This window comes from Perognathus longimembris, chromosome 5 (assembly GCF_023159225.1).
Source record: "Perognathus longimembris pacificus isolate PPM17 chromosome 5, ASM2315922v1, whole genome shotgun sequence".
NCBI classification, from domain to species: domain Eukaryota; kingdom Metazoa; phylum Chordata; class Mammalia; order Rodentia; family Heteromyidae; genus Perognathus; species Perognathus longimembris.
Window position 1 is genome coordinate 59,567,674 of NC_063165.1, and position 14,660 is coordinate 59,582,333.

The following is a 14,660-nucleotide window of genomic DNA, read 5'->3' on the forward strand; positions in this document are numbered from 1 at the left end:
AGACACAGTCTCCAGAAGCACCAGAGGACTGTGAGACTGGATTAACAGAAAGACATCAGGCTCAAAAATGAGGCCTCTGGGCAGAGATTATGCATTCTTTTCAATCTGCTTTTGGGGCCAGGTATGTTATTACCATTAAGCGAATATGCAACATGATCATAATAATGACAACAGCAATAATAATAACTTTAATAAGCAATATTCTAACTCTCTATTCCCCTCTCCCTGCCTGCAACAGATCTGTCATGAAGATGAGCTGTCTCTCCATTTCCTTCAGAAAGGATTTGTGAAATATCAAAGAGTATGTTTGGCTTTGTAGCAAAATGCTACTTGCTTCCAGAAGCAGAGGACCCTTTTAAAATTTTCTTTAAAAGCTACATATTTTATGCTCATTACACTGATTTTCAATATTCTAAGAGGTATGGTATGTTATTTCTTTTAAAAGTAACCCAATAGCCTGGTGCCAGAGGTTTATTCCTGCCATTCTAGCTACTCAGGAAGCTGAGATCTAAGGATCATGGTTCAAAGCCAGCCCAATCAGAAAAGGTTATGAGACTCCTATCTGTAACCATCAAAAATCTAGAAATGACGGTGTGGCTCAAATGGTAAAGCACTAACCTTGAGTGAAAAAGCTAAGCTAAAGTGCCCAGGCCCTGAGTGCAAGCCCCAATAAGAGCGATAAATTAATTAACTAACTAATTTATTTAAACAAATAAATAAATGGAATGCAATAAAGCTTCTAAGGATGACTGCTTATTCTGAACATCACACCAACATTGCCTCACTGGAAAAAGAGATTCCTGAAGTAGATAACAATTAGAAGAGGTAACTCTAAATTACATTGGCCAGCTGTTAGGGCTTGACTACATTCATGAGAACAGCATTTCATCCATATGTGCTATATACCATATTTTTTCTTATGTAACATATACATTTTATTAGGCATTATAAGTATATAGAGATGATGAATGTACAGGTATGTTCACAAATTTCATATAATACTTTACCAGTTTGCATAAAGAAATTATATCGAGATTTTTGTACTTGCTAATACCATGGAAGCGATGTTTCATGGGTTCTATGAGGTAATTGTATATTTATCTATGTGTATTTCTTTCTTTTTTTTAATAAAAAGAAAAAGGAATTGAGCAAAATTTATTTCCAAAGGAAAACAATGAGCAGTGACAGAATCCTCAGGGGAATATAAATCTAGGGTCTTCTTTACATAAAGATGATCTACTCAACTCTCAGGAAAGTTGTCTTTCTTCCTTCAATCAGAATGTCACAAAGACAGAAACTGGAAACCAGAAGGATTGTTCCTCACCTTGAGATTTGTCAGAAGGGAGAGACAAATAGGTTTCTAAGAAGACTCTGTTCTCGTTTTGCCATTCACTCACTAGGTGACTTTCAGCAAGCTGCTTTCTTAAACCTCAGATTATTTTTCTGTAATATGACAAGGTTTTTTCCAGATTTATGATTGGTGAAATCTGTTCATCATCCTGTCAGATTTGTTTTGCATTGATAAGTGTTCAAAGAGAATAAATCCAATTTTGTGACTATACCCAAGCCCCTTGGAGGACAAGGCTTCTCAGATGAGGCTGCTTGCTTTCCCACAAGCCTTGAGGCATGTCAGCAGAAAACACATGGAACTTAACTATCACTTGCTGTTTCTGCCTCTATTGCATCTTGAAACAGCTCTTCTGTTCCATAGTGTAAACTGGGACATAGAGAAATGATGAGAGAATGCCTAATTCTCATATGAGAATTGAACTACAATGGCTCACTAAGACAGTGTCCAAGCTTGAAATATCACAAATAACTATAGTACATCAAAATCAGATGAACTATTCACAGAGGCAGCTAAGCTGTGACTAAGAAATCATCATTTAGCCAGGCACCAGTGGCTTATGCCTGTAATTCTAACTACTCAGGAGGCTGAGATCTGAGAATCAATGTTCAAAGCTATCCTGGGAAGGAAAGTCCACAGATTCTTATCTCCAATTAAGCACCAACAAAAGCCAAAAGTGAAGCTGTATCTTAAGTAGTAGAGTACTAGCCTTGTACACAAAAGCTCAGAGACAGCAACCAGGACCTGAGTTAAAGTCCTAGGACCAGCAAAAAATATCACCACCACCACAGCCACCACCACCATCACTAGCAGCATCATCATTGTAATACGGAGGTCAGATCTGACCAGTGCCATCTTTAACTGTGGAGGGACTTCAGGTTGACTCCAGCTCAGATAAGAGCAGAAGCCAACTCCATCTCCACTAAGCCCTCCACCACCCTATTCTGGGACCCAGTTTCATTGTAGCGAACCCCCACTCTACTTCAATCATCATCACTTAACATTTGGGTTTCTCATCTGAGAAAACTATGCAGACTATTCAAGCTCAAGCACAGCTTTTGTCCCTATTGTGGTAAGAATACAATTAGCACTTAGGCCTTCAGTTAGGATATATATATATATATATATATATATATATATATATATATATATATATATATATTAGAAAGGGCCTCATAGTTCCAAAACTGGAAAAACACACTGAGCTAGGAATTTTAACTGGTAAGAAAAATACAGCATGGGCCATTGTATTAATGATGTTGTTGGTTAGTTTGTTCCAATAAAAGACAATTCTCTGCCTGTTAGAAACAGGAAAGAGTTTACAGAAATGAGATTCTTTGGCACATAGCAATTATTTTGACAACGTATTTTCCTTGCCCCATGATGATGCATTTGTTTTCTACCAAGACATAATTTAGCTTTAAAAAAACAAGAAAATGTTATGCCTCTCTTGATGTATACAAAACCAGGTAAGTCTTAATAGTTGAGAAAACAGGCATCTTTTAAAGCCATTTCCACTAATTTTGTCTCCTTTCTTTCCTGCCTACCCACACTTGTCCCACACAGCTTCTTACACAAATGTGGTCACAACAGTTGTCAACCACTATCAAAAATTAAGCTTGGAGTGGAGAAAAAGGTTGACAGATTGGAGGTGGAAATATCTCTACAGGTTTATTCCATTTTCCTTTCAGTTGACTCGTGCAGAAAGCCTTGGTTTGGGTGATTTGAGACAGCAGGTCTCCAGCAGCCTGGAAAATACATGTGAAGCTCTTACAAATGGGTACAGACTGTGTCAACAGTTGAGATTCTACAAGCAGATACAGTGAATATCTTCTCCAAATAAATGCCAGAAAACAGTGATCTACCAAATGGGCTAGAAAAGACCAAAGCATTTAAAATCTGCTCTGTTGCTCAAAGAAAGGTCAACCATTCAGGAGAAACTCAATTGTCCTCATTTGTTTAGCACACATTTTTACCCTTATTCTAACACTTGGCATAAACACTTCAAACTTTGTTTCTATTTAAATACCAATATTCTTTGCTATGAAACCCAGGAAATGTTTTTCTTTATTGTCAAAGTGAAGTTCAGAGGGGTTACAGTTTCATACATAGGCAGGGAGTACATTTCTTATCCAACTTGTTACCTACTCCTCAATTTTCCCCTGCATTTCCCTCTTCCCCCCATACAATGAGTTGTGTAGTTGGTTCACACCATATAGTTTTGTAAGTTTGCTGTTGCATTGGAAACCCAAGAAATTTTAACCCGACTTTTAAAAATTTCTTGTCATCAGCCGAGCTATTTGCTGCAATTCACATATGTATTTTGCATCCTTATCTTTAAAATTCAAATCGATCTGGAAAATGTTTCCCCAAAAGTGACATAAGATACTTAGTGTTTGTTGGTTCATCATGAAAACATGGAAGTGATGGTTTATTTCATATTTTGAAACTGATGAGAACAGATGGTTTCAAGCAAGGGTAGTCTAGGGAATCTATGAGCCTAATTAAATCTAAGGAACCTATTCCAGAAAAAGGTATAGTATGTATAAGTTTTATTATAGTCTTGGGATTGTCCAATCAGGACCTGTTCTATGTGGAGGATGAGCTAACTGGGTCCAATTCAGAATCAGTCATTGGCTTTTGTAAGCTCACCATATGCCAGGCACTGAGCTAGGCCCTCCTACTTGGACTTCCGCATAAGAATAGAGAATGCCCAAATTTACAAACTATAAACTTCCTTTTTGCTTCTTTTCCTCATAATAGATCTTTAATATTCTCATATTTGAGTGTTCTTCCAATGAATACATTTTTTAGTCCAAACCTTTCTTTCTATATTTCTTTCATTTTTTTCTTTCTTTCATGCTGGTATCTGGGGCTTGAACTCAGGGCCTCATGATCTTGTTTGGCTTTTTTTTTTTTTTTTTTTTAGTGCAAGTCTGTTGCTCTACATTTGAGCCACACCTTCATTTCCTAATTATTTAGAAATCTTAAACAGAGAGATAGAGAGAGGGAGAGGGGGAAGGAGAGGGAGAGAGAGAGAGAGAGAGAATGCCTGTATGCCTAGCATTAGTGGTAAGTAAGTTGATACAATTTGGAATTAGAGCACATGTCTGTCACCCAGGTTATGGCTCTCCAAATACATTCCTTTACAATTAGAAGACTACAGTCCTTTCATTGAGTTACCACAGAAGCTGATCTCATCTTGAGACAAGGAAAAAATAGCAATCAATGGTTTGGATAGAAAAGAAACACTGGTATATGGAAAAGGAAATGGAACAGAAAAAGCATTCAATATGTTGTTCTTTGTCAAATTAGTTTCTAGTATGGATTGTTAGAACTTAATCCCACTGGTCTGGAAGAAATCTTAAACACAGATTTTTAGGATTATCTCACACAAGTGATGAAGGAGCTGGGCTATTTACATACAAACTATATTTGGTTATCATAAAAGTGTTGTAGGGAGCAGAGATGACTCCAACTTGATTAGGGAAACATAGTAGGAAATGTTTGGGGGAGTAGGTCAACCTGACCCCAAAATTCTGCTTCTGTAACTGGCTTAACTTGTTTGTTGCTTGCTTGCTCTACTGCCTGGGTCAACCTCCTACATCTGTGCCACGTTTGCTTGTTAATGTTGCTTGCTCTACCCCCTGCGTCAAGCCCCTATATCTGTGCTATGCTTTTACCTTTATAAACCCCCATTTGAGGACTGCTCAGGGTCACAGCGGCAGCTCCTGTGTCTGCCCTGTGTCCCTGGCCGGTCAGCCCACTTTTCACTGTCGCAGTTCAGCTCCGGAGTCTGTGCTGTGTCCCTGGCTGGTCAGTTCACTTTTTGCTTTCCCAATAAATCCATCTTTTTGCTTGAGACTGTCTCTGAGTGGTGGACTCTTGGAGGGACGGGGAATCCCCTCTCTCGAACCCCATAACATTTCTAACCCCCTGTAATAAAAGGGGGTGAATGAAATACATTAATTCCATCACTTCCACTGTTATGCCCAACTCGCGAGAAGACCACCAAGAAGACCACCGAGAGCCAGACGTTCCAAAATGCAAAAACAAGGCTTTATTCAAGTGGGCCACGGCTCGGGCCTCGTCCTACACTCCGACGCAGCAGAGGTTAGGAGGAAGCCCCGAGCTGTGATTTCACAGAGCTTATAAAAGCAAAAAACAAAGTTACAGAAATCAGGTGTTCAAGCAAGATTAGGACACGGGTACAAATCTGATTGTCTCAGGGCCCGAGGCATTCCGGGGGCCGTTAGAGTTAAGTATTCCCAGGCGGTTCTTGACCGGCTGAGCCCTAATAAGCTTGTCCTGGGTTTGCTCACAGGGCCTGCTTATGTCAGGTTCGTGTGGTAAAGTGGGGCCTGACTTCAAAATGGCTTTAGTCTGGCACTTCACCACTGTTGAGCTAACTTTTAGTGATCAAAGAAGATTCTTATGCTAAGAAATGCAGATAGGGAAAGTCCCGGGTTCCTTAACATATGAAATATGACAATCCAAGGATACAGTCAAGCCACTGACACTGCATGCATCTGTAGCTGCTCATATACATGATCAGATCTGTGGGCTAGTGAATGCTATATTTGTGTGGGAATTGGGAAACTTGGTTCCTCATTTAGTATGTTTAGGTTCTATTTGGAAATGAAAACCAGTCACCATTTAGAAATCTAAGCATCTGGAGTATTTCTGGAACCAGCAGCTAAGCAAAGGATGGATTTATGAAACAAAGCTTTATTTAGCCTGCAGAGGAGAAAGTTGAAACAACTTAACTATAATCTGTTGACATCAAATACTTTCCAAATTCTGTTAATCCTATGTTTACAAAGACTTTCTTTTTTTTTTCTTTTTCACTCCTTAAGCTTTTGCCTAGACTCTCAGTATTTATCATCTAAACCAGTCATCATCAATACTGATAGATTTAATGCTTTTCCTTTGCTGGGGGGGGGGGAGGGAGAGGAGGAGGAGGAGGAGGAGGAGGAGGAGGAGGAGGAGGAGGAGGAGGAGGAAGCAAAACATCTTATTTTGTGATGCCTTTTTTATTACCTAGAGATGAAAACCATAGATAATATAAGCCACCAACATGTATCATTTCACCAAAAACAATACAATACCTTGAATTTAGTACATGGAGAAAAATTTATAATAAAATGATAAAATATTTTCATGACATAATCTATACCAGAGAATACAAATAACCAAATGCTTGTACCTGCCCTAGAATTACTCTGAAAGCTATAGCTAAAATGTAGATCAGCACTAATGTATTATAATGTGATTCACTTGCCATAAGGACTCCTCTCTCTCTCTCTCTCTATATATATATACATTTAGATAGAGACATATATGTGTGTTTGTTTATATATGCATGTGTGAAATAGAGTTAAATTCTAGACTCAGACTATTACTAAAAAGTTGTATTCACCTTGTGCTTACCTTTGGCATGGAATGTATCTGCACAATACCAAATGTCTATCATATCCTATCAATTCACACCAGTGACAAGCAAGACATGCCCTACAAGCACTATTGTCCTGAGTGAGAAAATGTCTCCATATAATAAAGTCCTAGTTGCATTTCGATGCAAATTCTATTTATCTCTTTCTTCTCTTCTCCATGGCCATTTCAATCAGCTTCCTAGAATGCAAGCTCTTAGATCCTTCTGCCAAAGCTACCACAGTTCCTTTTGCCCAAATTTCTTTTACTTGGTAGGGATATCACCACCTAGAGTTTCACAAAGTTAGAGCCACAACCACACCATATATAGTTTTGTAGGTTTTTGCTGCTCAATTTCAGTGAGGTGTTAATTCTTAAATTTTCAAATAGAGATAATATATGATGTTAAAAACAAAGAAATGTGTATATAAAATCTCTGTATAAAGATTCTACAAAGCTAGTTGCTAGTAGCTCACAATTTTCATCCTAGCTACTCAGAAGGCTGAGATCTGAGAATTATGGTTCAAAGGCAGCTTGGACAGGAAAGTCCAAGTGACTCTTCAATTAGCCAGCAAAAAAAAAAAAAAACCAAAAACAAACAGAAATAGAGCTGTGGTTCAAGTAGTAGAGTGCAAATCTTGAGCAAAAAAGCTACTGGGCATCACCTATGCTTTCAGTTTAAGCCCCAGTACCAACACACACTCACAATAACAAAAGGCTATACAAAGCACAACTCATGCTCTTCCAACTGCTGAGAAGCCCTGTTTTGTTTTGGCTTAATTGCAAGTATGGAAACACTACTGAGACCCCTTTACAGTTTATTCTTTCCTTCCTATAATTCACACTGAAGCTGATACTATTGTCAGCAAGAGCTTGGATCTACCTTGTCCACATGTTTGTTCTCTTTCTCTCTCTATCTCTGTCTGTCTCTCTCTCCATCCCCATCCTATACAATGGGCTATGGGCTACTCGTGGCTTGGTGCTGTCAGGAGTGACAGAAGACGGATGGAAAGAACATGAAGGATGGCAAAGTGAATTGTCAAATCACAGAGCTGACAACTTCCTCTTCCAGGAAGAATCCAAGCAACAGCCCTCAAGGTCCCTCAGGGGAAAGTGATGCCAAGAAAAGCCAAAGAGCATCTGGTACCAGTATCATCTCCCAGGGTTCTCAGCACCTGTCAGCATATACCTCCCATCAGTCCTTGTCAAATATACCTGAGCAGGTTCCCCTGATGGCCAAGGAGAAGAAGAAATATAGACATGTTATATAGGGAGGCAGTATGTGGGGAGTGGAAGGTGGAATGGAGGTAGGGATAAAAATTTAGATTCCAGTAGCATATCATAAACAAAATTTCTTTGAAATTTTAATTAAATATTTAATTAAAAATTAAACTTTTTTGCCAGTCCTAGTGCTTGAACTCAGGGCCTGAGCACTGTCCCTGGCTTCTTTATGCTCAAGGCTAGCATTCACCACTTGAGCCACAGCACCAATTCCAGCTTTTTCTTTCTGTATATGTGGTGCTGAGGAATTGAACCCAGGGCTTCATGTATGCTAGGCAAGCACTCTACCACTAGATCACATTACCAGCCCCTAAACTATTTTTATATTCCATAATGTGTCAGTGTTTTCTTACACACACGGAGGTTTATGTGTGTATGTCTTGGTCTCTCTCTCTCTCTCTCTCTCTCTCTCTCTCTCTATCTATCTATCTATCTCTCTCCACATATATGTATGTATGTATGTATGTATGTATGAAATATCTCTTAACAAAAGCAGCTTAGAGCAAAACTGAACACTGAAGAATAGTTATCATCTTTCTCTTGTGACTTTAAGTGACCACTAGTAAGTATGAATGTCCCAGCTTAAAAAGTATTGAGTTATTTAGAGAGCCATTAGCTATCCTTGTCCCTTTCCTGGTACCAGTATGTATTGTGGCAATGCACGTACTTGTGATAGAGCAGAAGACACAGCACTTTGTGGATGATGGCCTCCAATAAAGAGTAAAGAGTATCATGTGGCATGACATGGCAAATCTGAAGTGGCTACTTAATGCTCACTTACAATTGCTAAATTCTGATGAGAGCTGAGGCATGAGTGAAAGACCTGAGCAGCCATTGCAAAATAGGCCTCCAAAGCTTGGGCCTGACCGGGCCCTGGAAGATTCCTGCAATAACTGCAGAATATCCACCCCCCCACCCCCACCCCAGCAACAGCTAATCAGCAGATAGCAGGAAATACCTAAGGCACCAGATGTTCCACTAGGCAGTTAAGGTAACTTGACTAACAACCCTGCAGTCTGGCACATACACCCCTGCAGCTCAGACCATATGTTTTAGCCAATCATTTTAGAAAGCATAAACCCCTTGAGCTGACCAATCACCTTTACCTGGTCTGTTCCCGCCATTGGTTTCATGAATCATTTTTAAGAATTGTTTTATGACTTTCCCACGATATGATATCATTTGCTGAATGATGCGATGATGCATAACGTCCCTGAAAACCCTATAAAAACCCTGCTAACTGAAGGGTCTGGGCTCTCAATCCAGATCTGCTGTGTCGCTGATGGTTGTGAGTCCAGGCTCGAGCTTGCAATAAAGACTCTCATGACTTGTTTTCCCAATTTACTTACTCCAACCCCAGGATTAGTTCTCAAATTACCTAGTTAGGCCAAAATTCCTCAGGTCTCAGTCTAATGTTTTGTTTCTTTTTGTTACTTGGTTTTGTTTTTCCCCTAAGGGGTTTGAACTCACCACTATGAGCTAGCTTGGCTGGCTTGCTCATGGCTGTCACTCTACCACTTGAGCCTCCAGCTCAACTTTTTGTTGATTATTTTGGAGAATGAGTCATAGACTTTTCTACCAGGGATGGCTCCAAACCTGGATCCTCCAGATTTCAGCTTTCTGAGGAGCTAGGATTATAGTTGTGAGTCATGATCATTTCCCATCTTCAGACTCTGTTTTTCAGAGAACCTTAATAAAGACAAAGAGTGACTTACTTCATTTTTCATTTCCTTCTCATCTGTGAAAAAGGTAGTTTCCAGTCCAATTTGGAAGTGCTCATTTCCCCCTCTTACAACAAGAGAAAAGTGGCCAGATTTGGGGTTCCCAAAGAACACCAAGGAGCCGATTCCGATGCCAGCACATGAGAGTCTTTATTGCAAGCTCGAGCCTGGACTCACAACCATCAGCGACACAGCAGATCTGTATTGAGAGCCCAGACTCTTCAGTTAGCAGGGTTTTAATAGGGTTTTAAGGGGTGTTATGCATCATAGCACCATTCAGCAAATCAAGTCATATCATGGGAAAGTCATAAAACAATTCTTAAAAATGATTGGTGTAACCAGTAGTGGAAACAGACCAGGTAAAAGTGATTGGTCAGCTCAAGGGGTTGTTGATGCTTTCTAAAATGATTGGCTAAAACATATGGTCCGAGCTGCAGGGGTGTATGTGCCAGACTGCAGGGTTGTTAGTCAAGTTACCTTAACTGCCTAGTGGAACATCTGGCGCCTTAGGTATTTCCTGCTATCTGCTAATTAGCTGTTGCTTGGAGGGGTTGGGGGGCGGATATTCTGCAGTTATTGCAGGAATCTTCCAGGGCCCGGTCAAGCCCAAGCTTTGGAGGCCTATTTTGCAATGGCTGCTCAGGTTTTTCATGAGGATGTGAGAAATTCTGGTCTACTCCCTTGAAAATGGCTAAGCCATGATGTTTTACATGTTGTACAATGCTGAAGCCACATTTTTGGAGGTTGAATTGGAAGTCTTTACTTAAAGGCTAGCCACGCAGGTGGACTCTTGTTGCAAAGACCTGCAGTCCCACGAGTACCCTTAACACTATCAGAAAACTGAACCAGAAGAGCCAGAAAGGAAAAACAAAGCAGAAAATGCCAGCAAACCAGATCAACTCCAACGTAGAGCTGAAGTGGGATGCCATGGTGACCGGGGAAAAACCAGGAGACAGGAGACATGAACACAGAGACATATGACATGGCATATGATATGGCATGACATATGGCATAAGGGTGCCTGTGCTGGTCTGGGCCTAAATAGTGTCAGGTGAAAGAACAGGGTGGCAGGGAACTTGAGAGTTCATGACCCATGACTGGCAGGTCCAATAACCTATTATCCTAGTCTATGCCCCCTGCTTCTCAAGATTCAAGCATGCTCACCATTTGGAAGGTAGGATTTCCCTGAGACTAAATAACACAATACATTTACATATCCTCTTTGGGTCTAAACAACATGATTTATCTGCAATTCAAAGGATGGCTTGTCTCACTTCTAGGCCTTGGAAACTGGGTAGATAGCCCTGTCACCTGGTTAGGTGCCAGGATAGCTGTGGAAACAAGGTGAGTTACTTAGATCTAGTCTTTTCCTTACTGCAGTGGTAAGAGAGCTGATGGGCCAGGAGAGATGGTTTCGGTTTCTCCATGGACATAGTAGAATCCATAGCTGAAGACTAGGCAGGCAGAGGAGAGGAGACTAGGTGCACTGTTAAGTTCTTTCATAAATGGTTGCAGAAGTGTCTGGGTTCCCAGAGTTAGGATTGAGAACAATAGTCTTATCAGTATCAAGTATCTCTGACCCTGATTAGCGTACATAGTGATGATATTTGCCTATAGCCAATCTATGTGTGAAGATCAGAGTAGCCTCCACAGGCACTAAGCAGACCTTTATGAATTATTTCTACTAATATGCTCCAAGTAAAGCAGCCACCCATAGCCCATAGAGAATAGCAATATTTTTCATTTAGATGCATACATTCTAAACTCTATTAAAATGTTCTGAAAAGTCATTATAAATTTTATCCTACAAAATGTCAGTCTTTATTTTATTCTATTTGTTTAGTGCCTATATTGGAGCTTGAGCTCTTGCTTAGCTTTTTGCCTCAAGGCTGACATTCTACCACTTGAGTCACAGTTCCACTTCTCAGGGGCTGGGTGGTGGTGAGGGTTCTGGTTATTTAGAGAGGAGTATCAAGAATTTTTCTGTCTGGGATGGCTTTGAACCTCAATCTTCAGATCTTAGCCTCCTGAATAGCTAGGATTACAGGCATGAGCCACTGGCTTCTGGCAAGTTTTTATTTTACTTGGCCTAGTAAAATTTGATACTGATACACACTTCTTGGCTTCTGGTTTCTTTTACACCTACCATCTTGTTTTCCTCGTTTTACCAGTTGTACTTCTTGGTGACTTCTACTTGCTCATCCTCTTCTTCTGAGGGGAGAGGCAGGTTGAATACACTTTTTGCTTTAAGTTATTTCTCATATAGAGCCTTGTGGGGGTTTTTCCTGGGCTAACCTGGACCAGTATATTCCCACTTATGTTTCCTAATATGTAGGATTATGTACCATCATGCCTGCTTTTTTGTGTGGAAATCAAGATTTCACTGACATTTTGCCTAGACTTGTACCCTGTCAATCTTATCCTTTGGGTACCTTGAACTGTAGATGTGAGCCACCATGTCTATACCTGCTCAGTTCATTTTCCATTTCTGTAACAAAATACCCAAAGATGAGTAACTTAGAGAATAGGAGTTTTGCTTGGTTCATAGTTCTGTTAAATTGTGGAGCATGGCATTAGTATGTGGTAAGGACTTTTGTGCTATACTGTAACATGGAAGAAGGCATTGCAAGACAAGAGAGAGAAAGTGTACTAAGTCTCTTCTTCAAATGACCACTAATGCCTTCATGGGGTCCTCACCATCAAAAGCTCTTTTAATTTTAGTTGTCTAACAAAAGCTTTATCATCCAACACCATTAATATATGATTTGGGGATTAGACTTCCAACACCTAAACTTTGCAGAAAGGTACCTAAACCACAGCAATATCTAAGATATAACCTAGGTCTCCTTTGTTACTTAAGACAATTTCTTAAAACAAGAGTTTCTTAAAATATGTTAACTCTGTTTTTAATTTTGCATTTGATTGTATGTAATCAGGGGACTTGTTCTTGATTTGTCTTTTAAAATGTACTGCTATTCATCAATTTTTAGATTTATCTTGTTGATCCTCTGATTCCTAGTATTTATGATTTGGAGTACCCATGTCTAATTTCTTAAAGTTCCCAGTTTTCTACTGGTAGACAGTGGAGTGAAAGTCGCATTCTGCCACTTCCTTGTGACCACAAAGCTGCCTTTGGAAATGTGGCTCACAGTGACTAATTTCCTAAATCCTTTTTTTTTTTTTTTTTTTTTTTGGCCAGTCCTGGGCCTTGGACTCAGGGCCTGAGCACTGTCCCTGGCTTCTTTTTGCTCAAGGCTAGCACTCTGCCGCTTGAGCCACAGCGCCACTTCTGGCCATTTTCTGTATATGTGGTGCTGGGGAATTGAACCCAGGGCCTCATGTATATGAGGCAAGCGCTCTTGCCACTAGGCCATATCCCCAGCCCTTCCTAAATCCTTTTGACCTCCAGGTTTCACCATGGATGCCATATTATCTTAAAGGTCCTTGTGTCTACTATCTTCCATGGTTGTTTTTTTTTCTCATTTTCTATCATTTCCCAGATTGCATGTGTATATATATATATATATATATATATATATATATATATATATATATATTCTGGATAGTATGTATCTCACAAATCTTTGTTGGCTTTATAACTTACTTTTTCATTTCTTTTCCATATGTTAGGTATTAGTTTGGGTCACATGCAATTCTTCCTACTTGACCATTCCTCTACCTAAAAAGCCTTGACAATTTTCCCTGGATAAAAGTAACATGCACAAAAAGTAATGTGTTTACCCATGTATGGAGAAGCTGGGAGGAGCTCAACACAGCCCTAGTCTCTTAGGAAATGGAGCCAATTGGAGGGTCCTCTTTTATAGTTATCTGTTCCTCAGCTGTTCAGAGTGGTTCAACCACACTTTTTACTTTCTTCCTATGAGCCTGCTAAGGGGAATCAAACAACCACCTGTGTGTCCACTGCTAAGAGATGTCTTGTCCATGGTAGACGCTCCCAGCAGCATCATGGTTGCTGCTCTTTGGGCATTCAGGTTATTGAGGCTATAATTTGGCTTTGGTTTTGCAAGATTCCAGGCAATGCCTTATTCTGTACTGTCCCAGCTCTGAACTAGCCCTGAAGATACACATTTTTCATGTTGATCCTTGCTTTCAATTAACCCCAAGGCAAAGGGTCCCATCATTGCAGTCAGGGATTAGAGCTGCCCTTGGGCTTCAGGTTGGGAAAATCCTACATTTGATCTGTTTATCTCTTCCAGAAACCACTAATGTCCTTAAGAAGTGTTTCTTGACCTACTTCTCTCACTCCTAGAAAAAGGGGCCTGGGTTTAACCCACTAGATCACCCTTTTAATATTTGTTCTTTGGATTTTCTCATTTCTTAGCAATGTTTGGGTTTCTGGGCCAGGGTTTCTAAGCTCCTGACTGAAGTCTTGACTTTGAGAGCCTAGAAAGAATGTGTTGCTGATGACAAAAGTACTGTCCCAGAGACTTGCCCTAAAGGGAGTTCATAGAAACCTGAAGGTAGCAGTGAACCACTCCTTAATGACAGCCTTCAGTTTACCCACAATGGCAAAAGTCCCCACCGAAAAGTCTTACCATCACCATCTTTTCCACTCGTTTTTCTCCTGAGATTCCCATTTCCTCATCTGTTCAGCCCTTTCAAGTTCACAGTCTATATATGTATTGTTCAGCTGTTTTGAAATGCATTTCATGAGTTATTGCAAATCAAAATTTTAATCTTAACTACTTTATTCTCATACAAGACAATCCTTTATTAGTGAAAGACTTTTTTAACCTTGAAGCAGTGGCTTAATCTATTATCTAGGCAGGAGAATTATGGACAACTTAAGCACAAGAAATAGCCCCTATTACCAGAGGAACTCAGCAATAGTTTCTCTCTCTGTCAAGGAACCAACCTGT